Source organism: Cyphomyrmex costatus, unplaced genomic scaffold, assembly GCF_001594065.2.
Source record: "Cyphomyrmex costatus isolate MS0001 unplaced genomic scaffold, Ccosl1.0 scaffold132, whole genome shotgun sequence".
Taxonomy (NCBI): domain Eukaryota; kingdom Metazoa; phylum Arthropoda; class Insecta; order Hymenoptera; family Formicidae; genus Cyphomyrmex; species Cyphomyrmex costatus.
The window spans coordinates 618,317-635,155 of record NW_017275304.1 but is presented as its reverse complement, the minus strand read 5'-3'; the positions used below and the strand labels follow the sequence as shown (position 1 = coordinate 635,155).

Sequence of the window (16,839 nt, the reverse complement as noted above, 5' to 3'; positions counted from 1 at the left end):
CCTGGAGGGTAATAACGATAATTTACTTATACATCTTTATCTTTTTTTATCATTACCAAACGATTCGTAAGAAGGAAGTTTCTGTCGTGATTTATTTTTTACATCTTATTATAATCGGCATTATATATATATACTAAGCACTTGCGAAACAGTTCGAACAGAGAGATAAAATGATAAAATAAAAAATCTCAAATTCTGTATAAAATCAAGCGAGCCTTATAAAACACGCTTCTACGTTTGGAACTCTTTCGTTCATGTTACGTCTTAAAAAAAATCAAAAGCGTTATTCGTGCAAATAACGCCTCTGGGTTACATTCCCGGTCACTGAGTATAATGGATGGTGCAAATCATCGATCATCCTCCCTTAATAGCCTGATCCCTGTGCCGACTAAAAGGGGTCACGTCCCGCTTTATACAAGACATATCCGAGAAAAATCGTTGTCACTTTCAGTTTAACAACCAGGTATCCTTTTGTGCTGCAGGATCTTTCTCTGCTTTGCTTGTAAATTTCGCTGAACATGTAGGTTTAAAAATTTTGATATATAAACGAAGTAAAACAGAAAATTGCACAAATAGGGATCTTGAAAAACATTTCGTTTTCTAATAATATAATTTTTGCTATAACTCTTCGATAAAATGCATAATAATTAATAAATAATTCTAACATAAAACAATTCATAGTAATAATAAATAATTCGATAAATAATTCTTAGGAAAATGTATTTAAGAAATTAAATACGTATCTTTTCACTTGAAAAAAAAAATTTTACTTGATTACTTCTGCAAAAATTATTCCGATTGAATATTGTATTAATATTAATTTCTTTCAGTATATTCATTTGAATTCCTTATTTGTCGTTATTGATAGCTACAATATAATATAATCTTCAAAAAACAAATAATAATTTAAAAAAATTAATTGTACTTACGTCGCAGTTGCTCTGCCATCACTTGTCTCCCAAGCTTCTTTCTTCCTTTGTTGCACTCATACAATATATTCACTCGCGAACATAATTAATTAACACGTACATTAACACATTAACTGTCAGAGTATAACGCGCGATGCTTTACCAAACATATTCTCGTATACGATATACAACACACACAAAATACTAATGATAAAAAACTATTTTATGACTTTTTATTACTTGAATTATTTCAATCTCGGCTGTTCCTATATGTTAAATGTTAAGTATCACATGTTTTTAGACGGATGGAATATCCGTTCGACGAGTACTCGAAACAGTTAATTGATTGCATAGCTAGATTAATTATTAATTTTTCATAAAAAAATTGATCATAGTTCGAAAGATAATGAAAAAGAGCAACTCGTCGTCCTGTTTTATATTCGAATATCACTGTACGAATAGTAACGAAGCGACATCGTATACACAACGCAATGCTGAATGTCAAACAAACATCAAGGTTGCGTGCTAACCGTTGCGTGTTACCGTTCCGAAATATTTAATCTTTATTAAATTCACTGTGAATATTGTAGTTCTTGTATTTTTATTTTTATTTTGAATAAACGAGAGATCTGATTGATTGTGTATACATTCCATACTTACAATTAAATGATTACACTTGATAATCGATATAAAACATTCAAAAAGTGCAACGTAAAAATATACATTCGTACCTAAACAATACATATCTTAAATACATCTTTATAAAACGTAATAATATAGGGGGTGATTTTTCGCTGTTGTTTATCAATGAAAAAAATCAGAACGAGTCGAATAGAATTCCGACTTTGTGCTTTAGATCACACAACAATATATTTCACGGTACGAAATATTTAACGTATTGCAAACGCCACACACACAAATATTTTTATATTCCAAATTATGTAAAATTTAATGACTATTATTGCATTTTATGTGCTTACGTCATTAATATTGGCTGTGGATAATATGTATATAAATGTATTACATATATTATTCACAGTCAGTTTTAACTTATTACGTGAATTATTTAATTTTTTAAAATAATAATTGAAGTAATTACATAATTATATTTGTGTGTTAAAGAAAAATTATTAAATTTATTATTATAAAAATAAGAATTATTTTCGTGTTGTACGGAAAATTATTTATGTAAATTAATTTATTATTTTAAATTACTTTTAACCTCTTTATTTGAGAAAAAGGCGTGAAGTGAATTTCTAAAACCAAAATTTGCGCGCGCTTGCGTTGTGTACATACATCAAAAGTACTTGTTACACTTAATTAAGTTTGTCGTAAATTTTATTCTTGCTGATCTGGTCATTTTAAAATTGCTTAGGGCCTAAACGCCAAGATGATCGTAATTAAATTGTAAAACATAGGTCGTAGTTGTATGTAAGTTGAGCAAAACATTGTGCATTGACCTATGATTACTACCCACGTTTCACCACTTACAAGTTACGACCATCTTTGCGCTAACAATGAGGCACTTATTTGGCACATCTTCGTATTTGTCTAAGATGGCGAGAAGAATCCACAGCATCTTTAAACCCCCGTAACTTCGTCGTTATCGAAAATAATCTAGAAGGACCATGGACCGTTTCTCTTACTTTCCTCTAGGAGAGATAGCGAGTCGAAAAGGGGAGAAAGCAGCCGCGGCGGCGCGTAAAGGCGATCTTGTGGAGATTGAGAGGAGATCGCAGCTACGAGATAGCGGCAGCCGCGGAGCAAACGAGCTTCGCCGAGTTTGGACAAGACTTTAACCGTTTGGGTGCGACGTACGGGTCGCTTCGGCGCCAGCTGAAAGTGACTGCCGTGGCCGCGTCGTTGCTCGCGAAACGTTATCTGATAGCGGCGGGCTCAGCCGGGTGCAAAAGTGTTGGCCTATCCCGTTGCGACCAGCCCCTATCGGACGGAGGGAGACTAAATACGTGAATCGTTAGGAGTCGCCGGTTGCGCGGCACGTTTCGCGATTATCGCAATTATTTCTGCGAGCGTGCAAGATCCTGATCTCGTTTCCGTGCAAAGAATCTGTAATAGAAAGAATAAACGCGAATGGTGCATTACAATCAATAACGAGCTCCATGAATTGTCTGCACAATTTGTCACATAATTCTCCATCCTCAAAGTCATTGTCTGATTGCAAGTTTAGATACTTCGCATGAAGGTGGAATCGGAACAGTCAGATTTCGAGATTCTCGGTCTAAGAGTGCCATGAAAATACACTTTTCGACACGCGAACGTTTTGGAAAATCTCTCCGAGTACCGAAATCGATATTCCGATTGCAGGAACACTCGGAAAACGATTTTTCAGGCGCGCATAAAAATTCATGCCGTCATCGGGACGGTACGAGCGGCACGTAACGGCGATCGACGGATTCCGATCAGCGTCGAGTCCTCGTACTCTTCATGGCGCACGTACGCGCCGTTCGATCGTTTATTTCCGTTTCGCGCGACCGGCGGATTCGACAGCGGAACGAGACTCGAGATAATCTCGCTTCGAAACTCCCGCACAATTCCGTCAGCTAAACTCATTTTTCAACAGCGCTCCCGCTCGTCCGGGTCTTCCGACGGAAGTCACCGTTCATATCCAGCCGGCTTAGCGCCTCCTAGCTCTAGACTTTCCCGAGCAACAGCCGACAGATAGCCGGGAAGAAGACGAAGGGTAAAGGAAGAGAGGGAGAAGAGAGAAAGAGGCGCAGTGAGGAGTTGCACGAAAACACGGCGGAGGACCGGCGTGTTGTTGGCGAAGAGGAAGAGGAGTCACGACGCGGCTATAAATACACGCGCCACCTGCAGCTAACGTTCACCGGCTAACGTACAGACCAAGAAGACCGGAGAAAGAGAAAGGGAGAGAGAAAGAGAGGAGCGGCGCGTTTCGTTGCCAGACTGTAACGCGAAAGCGTGCACGGAAGTGGCTGTCGCGCGCGTATCTCAACGCTCTGCGACAACTAAAAGAGCCTGGGTCCGCATTCGACGCGCGGTTCACTCTAATCTCAAATATCTCCGAGCTGCGATACTGGGTCGTAAGCTGCAGAATAATAATTCTGCCCATGAGTTATCGCAATCTCGGAAATGCAGGATGAAAAATATGTTATAACGCGCCTATTAAAGTATACGTTCTTTAAATAGCGCGATAGAATCCAATCTTTTTGTTGCCCCAATACTTTATTAGATACTTGATTTCAACGGTAACTACCGATGAGAGAATTGCTGTGGCCAACTGTCACTATATGGATGAAGCAGAAGCTAAGAATATGAAATATCTATTATGTTTTAGTCATAATATTATTCTTTCATCTTACGGCGAGGTTTGCACTTTCGACGTAGACTTATTTTTGCGCGAAGAGCACGGGAAAAAGAGAGAGAAAAACGCGAACACGTCTGAATGTAATCTGGTTGTAAGATAATAGAGTCGTTCGAGCGTAACAAAACGGAAACAAAGAGTCGACTTTGCCCTTTATTCTAATCAAATAAACGGCGACGTCTAAGGGCTTCGCGAAGATGGAGCAATCAATCAGGGACGGGCGTAGTGCCAATAAGCTCCAGAGTTTTCTATTAACAAGATTACTTCTCGTACAGAATTCGGGAGTTTAAATGGCCGACTTGAGTTTTCCATTTTCCCCCTGGTGGACAGCTCCCTCAGAATAACAGAGATTAAAACGCTACGATTCGGCGACGGTATTCGAAATATGCGTGCGCTGGCAAGAGCTCGCCGGTTGTCAAAATACGACACCGGAAGCCCGGTGTTTCTATCCGGTCGGCAGCGAAAAGAGAAATGAAAAAAGATGTGACGCGCGCAACGGGAGATAAAGAGCCGTCGTCGGTGAGATACACCTACCTACCTCGGACCTACCATCGTCTCTTTTAAATCCGACACCCTTGAGCGCATGTTTTAAGTAAACTAATACCTATCGGTTCTATCATGAACGAAAGGAGGATGGTCAGGCTGTGAGGATGGGACGGGGAAAAAATGGAACGTAAAGCGCTGCGTCGGATAAAACGGGCGGCCTCGCGCGTAGCGTTGAGGGTAGTTTACTACGAGCGTGTTAATTAAACAAAAAGCCATCCCGTATACCAAGCTAATTAGAGAGTGGCTCTCTTGCCCGCTCCGCGCATTCTTCGCTTCAAAAATATTTTCCGGCTGCATGTTTGCTCGTGCTTTCGAGCCTTTTTCCTCCGTCTCCACCTTCTCTTCACCTTTCTTTTGCCACTTTTGCGTATAGACCTCGTTGTTACTGCCATTTTTTTTTCTCCTCTCTTCATCTCGCATACTTCATTCTCCTCTTCCCTCGCTAGAGCCATTTGAGACCGAGTTTGAGACTTTACGGGCGCCAGTCTCAGTTTTCGTATATGTCAGCGCCAGTACGATAACTCGCGTGGTAATCAAATGTATAGATTGAAAACGGAGTGAAACATCAAGAGAGAGAGATAGAGAGGGAGAGAGAGAGAGATGTAAAGATAGAATTTTAAAAAAGAAAAAATACTGATCAACACAGCTTCCAATTATGATATAAAAATACATTACAAATGGAATGAAAAAAAAAACAGTTTCGACGGTATTGCAAGTAAACATAATAAAATTACATGTATACAAAGAGAAGTACAAAAGTGTAAAAAAGAATATTTTGAACGCTTACAAAAGACGCGAAATATGTTTTTCAATTGCAATCTGCGTTTATAGCTTGCCAAACTTTAACGTAAGAGTCATTCTTCATGGATATATTATCGATACCAAATGGAACCTAAAAATGCGAAGGTATTAATCAAGTGATTAATATCGCATTTGCCCGAATTCCCCGCGAGGTCTCCGTTTTATTAAAACGCACCGTTTAAAAGACGACAAGATAAATCGCGAAAAGTCGCCTGTGCTATTAATCAACGAGAGATTTTCGTTTACCGTGCCAGTTTCACGACTCGGAACCGCCGAAGCGGACGAGATATATCGGCCTAAGCGGCCCGGGGCGCCTAATTGAAAATAGGTGCTTTAACCTAAATGCGCTGTACAACGGATGCGTTTCACTCGATTTAAGTATTCGGTTTGACGGTGATGGCAGATTTAGAGCGTGAACGGAGTAACCGCGATTAGAATCCGCTAACGCGGCCGCAAACAAACATCGCGAACAGGCACACGAAGCGGCCGTTCGTCAAAGCCGGTGCCTGTTGAGATGCGAGGAGGAACAGAGGAACAGAGAGAGAAATGGACGGCGAGAGAATCAGCTGGAATGAAACATCTGCGATCGGATTAGTGGCGGACATTGGCAACACTTCCGGGTGATTAGGCTGATACCACCATCGATCCTAAGTCCGCACTTACAGCCACATATTAGCTCTATATATAGAGTAGGTACGCATAGTTCGTTGCTGACAATTCGCGGCTCTGAGGACGATGAGATTCACACCGTTCAGTCCTTTACCTCCGAAAATGTACACCTAGCACGTACAACATTGTACAAATATTTATTCGCGATGGTCGCCCATCTTGTTCTCCTAAAGGAATTTCTCCTCAGAACACGTGTTAAAGACAATGAAGCTACGTACTGTTGATTCTCTACCATGGAATTTTCTTCTCTGTCTGTACACATTGTGTTTATACAGTTGATAATAAGCTCTACATACATATATGTGCATACACTTTGCGAATACTTGGAAATATTATAAGTGTATAGTGGTAAAGTAGTAGTAATTACCGATGATGCGTATATCGACAAGTAAAGCAGAATGTAGCGAGATAGTTAGAGATTGAGCGGCGATGAGCGCTGATTGAGAGAAGGAGTGAGGACAATGGACTCAGGGAAAATCGGAGCGAACGCGAAATCAGAAGGACGAGAGACCGGAGAAAAAGCAGACCTCGAGACTGCAGACATTACATAAGAGAGACTCGTCCCCGATCATAAAAGAGGCAGATCCAAATACCAAAGTCGGACACCGTCAACGAATACAGATTGCCGGCGCGCGTGAGAAGGAGATCCACGGAAGGTCGAGGGATGATCCACGCCACTTGGAGAGGTCTCATTGGATTCATAGGAGCGATCTGGAGCGGCATAACTGGAAAGGCCGAAGCTTGGCGACCTGGAGCCGTGCGGTTGGAGGAGCCCGTCCGACCTCGTCCCGTCGAAGCAGATAAGTCAACTCACGAGATAAGCAATTTGGAAGAAACGACATATCCTGTCTCCGAGGAAAACGCGTCACGCGGATTACGTTTTGTCTGGAAAGAACGCGAGAATATTAATGAGTAATTTGTCTTGTCGCGACCACGTCATTGTCTAATTTATTGTAAAAGAACGAGGTCAAACAGCGTGACCAGATTTTGTATTAGAATAACCTGGCATATATGTTACAAACCGGATCTTAAAATACGAATAAAAATTCTGAGAATTTTCTTGATATAAAACAATATAAATAATAATAAGAAAGCTCAATATGTATAAAACAATTTAAAAATATAAATAGAGCACAGAGCCAAATTAATTTAATGAATTATTTAATTTATATATTAATACAAAAGCAGACGTTTTTTCTTGATATATTTGCTTAAATTTTTAAACAAATTTAGGATTAGAATTCTAGATGACTTATATATATATTTATAGAATCAAGGAAAGAAAATTAAGAACTATACTCTCGTTTTAAATATTAGATTTAAATATTAGAGTTAAAAAGGATATTTGGGAACTTTCATAAAAAAATTATTCAATAAATGTCATATTTAAATATTAAAATGAATTCTTTTTAAACAAAATTAAATTTATCTAGAAAATTGAACAAATATTATTGAACAATTTCAAAACAAAATTTATGTAATATTTTGATATCTGCTAAAAAATCTTTTAAGAGGTCAATTTGACAAAAATTTGAGAAAATCTTTTTCTACATAGAAAAATATCCTTGATTTTGCAGAATTTCTAGGCCTTTTTGAATAATAGATCTTTATTAAATTTGTTTATTAAATTTTTTTAACAAATAGTGAATAATAAACAGGCAAAACAAACGCGGTGTACTTTCCATTATGTGCACAGCATAATAGAAAACAGTCTCTCTTAAGCGTTAAAGCGAAAACGAGAAGCGGTCCAATGCTCTTTGACGCTTGACATACTATACGTATAATCGCTGATGAATCCACAGCATTCGGGAACAAAAGAGATGGTCCGTAAGAGAGCAAGAGTGCGTAATCCCTCGGAGCTCGGAGGAAAAATAGCGACGCGACTGCGGGACGGGTAGGTAGGTGAGAAAGAACGAAGCGGAAGGATGGCACGGCACGGAGCGGAACGCTCTGTCCGCTCTGTCGCAGTGCCGTATATTCCTCCGCCGTGCCCGCGCCGGTGCGGTTGTACACGCGACGCCACTTTAACTCGGAGTCGTTCCAACCCCCTTTGTCCCGTACCAACCCTCCGCGTCCCACTCTCTGTCGCTCTCTGTCGTCCGAGTAAACTATAGATACGGACCTACGGACCAGTGTATTTCGGTACGGAGGCACTAGACCTCGGTAGATGGTGTTTTCCTCCTCGCGTTCTCATTCTTCGTCCTCCTTCCTAATCCCCAGCAGAGATCAGTAAGAGGGAAAGGAGACGAACAGATGGCGAGACAGAGGGAGAGAGAAAGAGAGAAGGAGATACCTCGTCTTCTTCTCGTCCTTCATTTTCGTTTCAGACTTCTCTCTCTCGGAGGAGGGAACGAATGATAGTGATTCCTGTGCCAAGAGCTACTCGTTCGGGCCAAGCACAACTTGGCCGAGGCACAATCGAGTGAAAGTCGCGTCGCGTCTTTCGCCAAGGGGTAGCTTCTGTTGCGCGCGTAAGGTAGGAGAAGGAAGAGAAAAAGAGAAAGAGAAAAAAAAACATTTAACTCGAGCGGAGTGAAAGTCGGAGAAGCAGTAGAAAATAAGGACAAATTGACTGTCCCGGGATGGATGGAACGAAGAATTCACTTCGGTGCGGATTGCGCGGCACGGAGAATAGTGGCAGTGAGAGTACGGTGACTGAGTGCTGATCTTAGATTGTGGACGGGATGAGACTTACGAGGAGCAGACGGTCGCTACTCAGAGCTGCATTACGAGATAAATGTTCGCGCGGTAGGTAAGTCGCGAACGAGTGATAAGCCGATAAGCAACGCGATTAATCGCGGCGTAACGATTGTGATCAGAGAAGCGATTGAATTGGCCATTTTGAAGAGAATGGTAATAACGCGTTGAATGGTAATAACGATCGTAATTATTCGAGCAATATCTCTATCATATATATATTTATCACACAAAAATAGAGAACTTCAACTCTTTATTTAACTAAGAGATGCTATTGATATACCTTTTGACCCCGAAGGGGAGTAAATTTACAAATGTAACGAAAGATTTAGGACGCGTTAATCGCAGTATATGTGTATCTGTATCTGATTGTGTTGCGTTGATTAATATCTCGTAACGTCATGATACCGCAACAGATGTCAAAGCTCACGATTGTAGTGATATAATCGGTGTGATGAAATCATCCGCGGGATCGACCGACAGAGTCATACGCGCTCGACAATCATTTACTTTAACTGATCGATCAAACCGATTTCCAACTTCGTTAACCCACCATAATGGATATATTGCGCATGCTACAATATATGTACATGTATAATTAGACATAGTTTTAAATCGACGTTCATCGAGTGGCAGAGTAACGAGTGGGCGGGCCAGATGTATATATATATAGGGAGCGTACTTTCGTTCTGGGTTCCAGAACTGTTCAATTTCCGCAGGTTGATTGAAATGAAATAATCATTATTGTTCGTACCATGATCATCTACGATACGCGGTTCCATCGCGCGCCGCAACGGCCTGGTATTTATAATGACCATTGTTTCCGAACGTATACGAATTTCCATAACTGGTAATTCGATTGTCGCGGTGTAACCGCGTTTACAATTTACGCGGAAATAACATTTCTCATGTATTCGAGTTGCTGTGACTAACTGTCCGGCAGAAGGAAAAACGAAGAGAAAACGAAAAAGTGAAGAATCTCGATTGGCACAGGAGAAGCTTGCGATTTCCTGAACGTGATCGTACAGCAAAGAGACTTGCCTCGATCGTTTCCACTCTGATAATCGTGTCGATAACGATCGACGATACGAACACACCGCTCCATCTGAAACGTAATTGCATCACCGATAACGCACAGCCGCCCCCGCGCTTTAATATTTGCTTTCCGGTGAGCGGGACGATAGCCCGAAGGGGTATCCCTGAACCTGCGCGTAATGAAGGAATTTATGACGCGAATTGCTCGATGAAAATATACTGCTATCGCCTCGCGGCGGTCAGATGCCTTTTCGCTCTTTCTCTGTCTCTCGTGTATCGATACGGCCTTTTTTCTTTCACTGCCGCGTTTTAATCGACATAAATTCTAATTACGTTGCCACGCGATGCGTTTTCTCGAAATCCCTTGGATTCCATTTGTTGTCCGAGTTGTTACATGTTCTCGCAATATGTTGCTCGCGAACTAATTCGCCCTGCCGACATTCTGGCATCGTCGCTGTCGTCGCTGTCGTCGTCATAACCGGGCGTTGTTTCGCATGACCGATTTAATAACGGTCGACGCACGTGTTCACGGAAAGGGAACTTTCGTTTCCACGAATATTATTTTGCGAACGACAACGCGCGACTTTCTTGTCGACCTGAATGTCGTCATTCTGACAGAATTAAGCGCCGCTCGTTTACGACTATGTGCGGCAAATACAATAAGATGGCATCCGGACACCCGAGAATCCAGAGACGTCGACACGACGAACGACGATCCGCCCGGTTGATCGAGGTTAATCTCTCGAGTATCAACAGCTGTCTGAACATAAACTTGACTTGAGAGGCTGACAGCTTCAAAGGTTCCTCTCCTACTATGCCTTTAAGTATGTAGATGATTTAAAGATATGCAAGTTGATAGGTGGGATGCTCAAAATATTTCAAAATATTATTTTATAATATATAACATTGTAAAAATAATAAATTTAAAGCCTTTTGGGTTTTTTATGTTCCCTTTCCAGAACAAGATTTTAAAAAACTGTACTTTAGGTGCTACAACCATCTCACTTATTTGCTTAAAGATTAATGACAATTTTTTTTATTCTTAATTCAAAGCGTCAGAAAACTGTAAACAAATTTTGTATTCTTCTGACTGTTTATAAACGATTTCTTTTTCATCCTATCTTTATGCTCGCATAATATATTTTACGTGAAATCTCCTTTTGGTTCGTTTAAATGAATCTTTTTTTTACACCGACGCGGGTTTGCATTTCCAGTCCGCAGTTATTGTTGTGTAGGAGAATACGCGGATAAAATTTGCAAGATTCTTTTGCTCCCTGCTAGTTATGGACCGCGAGAATCGGGATCTTCATTACGCGTCTCATTCTTTGTTGCAGACCGGAAACAGTTACAAATCGCCAGAGGAATCGCCGCACACGGAGCACGGCAGACTGAGGTGAGTGAAAACAAACCGCGCGCCATCGTGCCGTTACAACCGCGCAACAAAGCCGAAGAAATAACAAATGTAACTCCAGCGAGGTTATTACCGAGGGAAACAGGCACTCGGATAAAAATGTGAACTGATCTCGGCGACGCGGACGGTAGATTCTATTGTCACGATAATTAAAATGCCTTTAGAAAGAGCGACGCGTGCTTTTTAAATTGTAATTTCTGTAATTTACCCCGGATACACGTTTACAAAGCGCTAGATGTACATGGATAAAAATTGATGATTAATCCGTGATTATCACAAACAGAAAGAGAGCAAGAGTTAATGAGTTGGAAATAATAATAAAAAATTTTCCGCGTCATTTCTCTATCTAGTTCAGTAATTAATCGCGAAATGTATGGCAAATATAAGACGCTACTAAGACTGTTTGACGTAATCTCGAGCGCAGGTGGACCGCGCCAAGAGTCCGACAGCGAGAGATAAATTTCAGAGTTCGCTTTCCTCAACCGTACGTCCAATATGCGATTTGTGACGCGTATCGTCCGTAAATTGCGCACGGAGTCAACACTAAAACTGTTGGGCGAATTCTTGTGATACTTGAGACGTTGCCAGGTCGATGTCGTGCAAAATACGCTTTGCAAAAACAAAAACTAAGACACATGACGCGAGATGAGATGGTGGCCTGACGTGGCACAGATCGACTTCTAATACGGGCCGCACTCGCTATCGTTAATCCAGACTGGTGATTACAGGATGCGATCATTCTTCCAAACGACGTTATTAAGCATCAGAACGATCGCGAAACTTACGTGATTAAACGATCCATCATTTATTTAACAGCGCTTAAACGGCAACCGATCGGTGGAACAGCCTGTTCGCGACGATAGTAAAATTTAGTGCGGAATATAGCTCAGTCGATTTTAAATTTTAAACATCTTTTTTAAATACGATTATTAAATAACTCAAGACTACTAATTATCATAAAATATTATGATTCACGAAAGATAAATAATTTAAACGAAATTGAAATTTAAACGCTCTGAAATGTGTTCCATGAAAACGGTGTGGGTAGAAAAAGTATCTTCGTTTTCGCGCACGTTTTGCTAGCGTGTAGGTATAGGAAAGATTTTACCGGACTAAGGAAATCTTCATCCGCTGTATGTTCCATATCGGTACCTCGTGATGGCCGGTATATATTCACATTTCGTAACCGTGATACCCGTTCCTTCGGATTTTCTAAAAATGCGGTATCCCGGTATCGTTTTGCACCATCATCCTCTGTGCCGGCTCGACATGCACGCTCATCTACATCATCGAGTCGAAATTCATTAAATTCATCAAATTCCGAAAAGTATTCCGTCACGTTAAAAATGTCCTCGTACGAATTTAACGCGTTTATATCCTTCGATTTTTTCTTGACGCAAAAAATGCAGCGTATTTTTAATCAATCTTGTCTATATTTATATAATCTAAAGTTTTATTCTCTCTATTAATATGAGAAAATAGATTTTAAATATATCAATATTTGATATTATTAAGGATATTATATATATATTGTATCGAGAAATTTGTTCAATGATACAGAGATACAAATTTTTAGAGAACCGTCCACGGCAAAATTTGCCGCGACCGAATTCGATTTATTTTGTACGAAGAGGAGAAGCATGGCAATTGCCGAATATTCATGCGTCTGGCATGCAATTTCTCCTTTTTTTGTTTATTATGTACCGGTCGAAAAAGTTAGCCAGCCGAATGAACCATCAGTCGGCAAGATCTAAAATCAATTGACAGCCTGTCGCACGCGCGACGCGCTTTTTTTCCATTGCCAGTCGCCATATTATGTGATGCTAGGATTGATCCAATTCGAAATCGAGCCAACACATTAAATCTGCCTCGTTCGAGCTGAAATGCGCATCCATCTTGCGTTACGAGCGACGGCGCTATTTCCCCGCTCGATTGCGATACTTTTAATGGAGAATCGGAGCGTTTCGTGTCGGCGGTAATGTAACTTCGACGGAAGCCGGAGCAGACGGGAACGATTATCTTTCATTACACCTGCGATTCCCAGGTACAATGTGTTCCAATTAATTGGCCAGGATAAGGGGCGTGGAGATAACGGATAAGCGTGCATATCAATGATGGATATATTACACTTTTTTATGGTTATCCGTTTCTGCCAATTGATATTGTTACGGCATTAGAGTCAACGTATATTGATTAATAAAAGTACGAAATGGTATTGGAAAAAAAAAAACTACAATGTTCATCAAATGGCGATAAAAAGATAAACATATCGTCATAATCTTTTTTGCTCTCAGTGATTAAAGTGTAAATGCAGGGAATAATAAAGAGAAAAAGAGAGATAATCGTATCTATTAATTCGCTGGAAAGTAAATTATGCGGGGCGTATTGATAGAATTCCGAATGATGAGTGTCTCTCCATATAGATTAAAGATAATGTCTTTCAGAATATGTGATTTATAATTTTGAATTGGATCGACATTTGACGATGGAGCGGCTTTTATGGCTCATAGACGACGTCGTTAATGGCGCTTGTGGCCGTAAGAGCCGAAGAATCAATATTGTTCAAGTTCGTCGTATTCAGGAGGATAGTAAAACTTTACGTTCAAATTTAAGGAGAAGAAACCACTGTTATCAGGCACGCGATAAAATACCGCAGCGGTGGTTCGCAATCGTCTATTACGTCGTCGACCAGGTGATAAATGAATGAATAGAAGAATCTTACAAGACTCCGCAATTCTTGTCTCCACCAGCTTTTTCGCGTGAAAACCTCTCGTCGTCCGTTTCTTCGTTTTTATACATAAACTCGATGCGATGGAGTTAATTGATCGATCGCTAACGTATTCTCTTCCAATATAGGGCAAGCTTTAAAATCTCCAATATTTGCGCAAGAATATTTCTCATAGAAATAAACAACGGAACGAGAAAAAGAAAGTTTAATAACTGTTCAATAGTTAAATTTTCTTCAAAGTGCGGTACAAAGTACATTTCTCGAAATTTTTTTTCGCGCTAAACATGATGTTCGTAGAATTAAATAAAGTCTACGGTATCTAACAATTACGAAATAAGAGCTTTTAAATAAATTTTAGTTTATGATTGTACGATTTATCCTCTTCAAGTTATGACTGTTCGAATTTTAAACTCTATCTGTATAATATTAAACAAAATTCAACAAAAATTCTTTTTCTTTTTTTTTTTTTGAAGTGCCATAGTACAATATACATACACATTGAATATTTTTTCATGCTGAACACAATTCCATCATTAGAATTTGCATAGCACATCAGAATTTTTAGTTAATTGAGATGAAGTGAACCAAAAAAACACCCTAATTCACGTGTACTAAAAATCCTGGCGTGCTACGCAAATTTTGATGACGGCATCGCGTTCAACGCGAGTAGATCTTTGAAGTATATTGATACTTTGATATTTATTGAACAGTGTAATTATACAGACAGTTTAAGATTCAAACAACAAAACAAATTTGATAAGAATAAATTGTGTGTATGACCATATGAAGTAAAATTAATTTATAAAAGTTCTTGAGTTCTAGGAGCCTCTACTTTCAGGAGCTGTAAATATTAGTTAGAAACAAAGTTTTATTTTATTGTTATAAAAAGTGTTAACTTTAATATTTTAGTATTTTAAAAAGTGTAAACATTTTATTTTGTCATTTAAAAAGTTTATTTAAAAAGTATTAAAAATTACCAAAAATGCTATTTTTTATCCGGTCACTTTATTTGAAAAAAATCTTAGGAAAATATATTATTACACTTCGGAGAAAAAAAATGCTTTTTTGTCGAACAGTGGAATTATTTGTCGCAAAAAGACTTTTAAATCTTCATAAATAAATAATTATACAGACATAATATCGCAAAGAATATTCGGTTTCTCTCTGACTGATTTCTGGTTGCAAGTTATTATAATTTAACAATCGCGGTGTTGCTCGTCGGGGCTGTTTAAGCGTATACCTACCTATCTACCCGCCGCGTTATCAAACCTCCCCATTCGCGGGCGTGTGAATCGTCCGTAACTTCGCATCGACCGCGTTCGTACGCGCGCTTATACATTCTGACGAGAGACGGGGGAAAGGGGGAGGCTTGAAATGTGCGAGGCGTGAAACGCCAACTAGCGCAACAACCATCCGCGAGTCACAAGGTGCGAGCGTGTCAAATTCGCGGACCATATTGCGGTATTGCGGCCAAAGGCGCCGCACGCCGTCAGCGCTTATGTCTGTTCGTTATATATAAATCTCTCGTTTGTATTCAATCCGCTGACGCTTATTTTATGACAGTACACCCGATGCGATTTTCCGATAATTCCAGTCACTCGTACCCTCGCACGCGGCTGACGGATAATCCCTTAAGTGCTGCACAATTTTCTCACACCTTGTAAGCCTTGTGTATCACGAGATTTTTATCTGTCATAGATATGAGAGTACAAATATGATGTGAGTTTCATATCACATTCGAGCAATTTAGATTGAACTGGAATATCTCAGAATATGATTGAATTTAACGATTGCACGTGTCATCCGTCATATTATAATTTCATGAAAGAAGATAAAACTTATTTAAAAATTAAAGAATTATTTTCATCTTTTATGAAATTGAATTGAAATAGTAAAAATCAAATATTTTATCGTTTTCTCTTTTTAAAATTAATTATATTTAAAACGGCCAAATGTTGCTCAAAATTAGCAATCGGCCAAAGTTAACATATCGCGAGAGAATTTGCAGATGAGAAAACACGCCTGGCGACCACTCGACTCTTTCAAAGTTATAGTCGCTCCACGCCAATGTACGTAATTGGCTGCCGATGCCACGAACTTTTAATTGGTTCGAGCCGTACGTCCGTTTCGGCTTCGGTCCGATGATTTTTCATCCTCATTCGGCCGGAAATCGGCGTCAAAAATAATAAGTGATGTGCCGCAGCGGGTCGACCCTTGCAGTGAGATTAGGTTAATCAGATTTTCGCAAGAAATACGCACAGGGATGGTTAGCGGGTTAATTAATGCCGCAGTACCAATTATACGCGCGCGCACGTAATTAATAACGAAATATTAATGACAATGGGCTGCGTAATAACAACTAGAAAATTTACAAATGCCACTCGTCGGGCATTAACGGATCATCGTTGATACGACGGCCGACGGACGAGACGATAATCATTACCAGGCTTTTGTTGTAATAACGGGATTATCATCTCGTTATCAAGTGGTGTTTTTCAATTCGCGATCGATGGGTGGATGGACGGAAATTAATGAGTTTGCACGCGCGCGCGCGCGCGCGCTCTTATCTGTGCTACTCGTTGATTCAGGTAACCAAGGATCGGTCCTTGAATCCCTTTCCAAAGCCGAGTATCTATCTGTAGATACCTTGAATTGGTCGATTGGATTGAAAGAAAATATCATGATATTATTTTAAGCATTA

At 39.9% G+C, this 16,839-nt stretch overlaps 1 protein-coding gene across 4 annotated transcripts in view; it reads left to right on the top strand.

Moving 5' to 3' along the window:
* Scgdelta (sarcoglycan delta) overlaps window positions 1–16,839 on the top strand; it is a 208,641-nt gene that overhangs the window by 125,028 nt on the left and 66,774 nt on the right. The window contains exons 1-3 of one of the 4 annotated variants that reach the window (XM_018550994.1): window positions 9,107–9,138; window positions 10,618–10,823; window positions 11,334–11,392. The gene's annotated coding sequence lies outside the window, so the exon portion shown is untranslated. Of the gene's footprint in view, window positions 1–8,613; window positions 9,020–9,106; window positions 9,139–10,617; window positions 10,824–11,333; window positions 11,393–16,839 lie in introns of those variants that run through there. The other 3 variants (XM_018550993.1, XM_018550992.1, XM_018550995.1) reach the window with 3 other exon arrangements.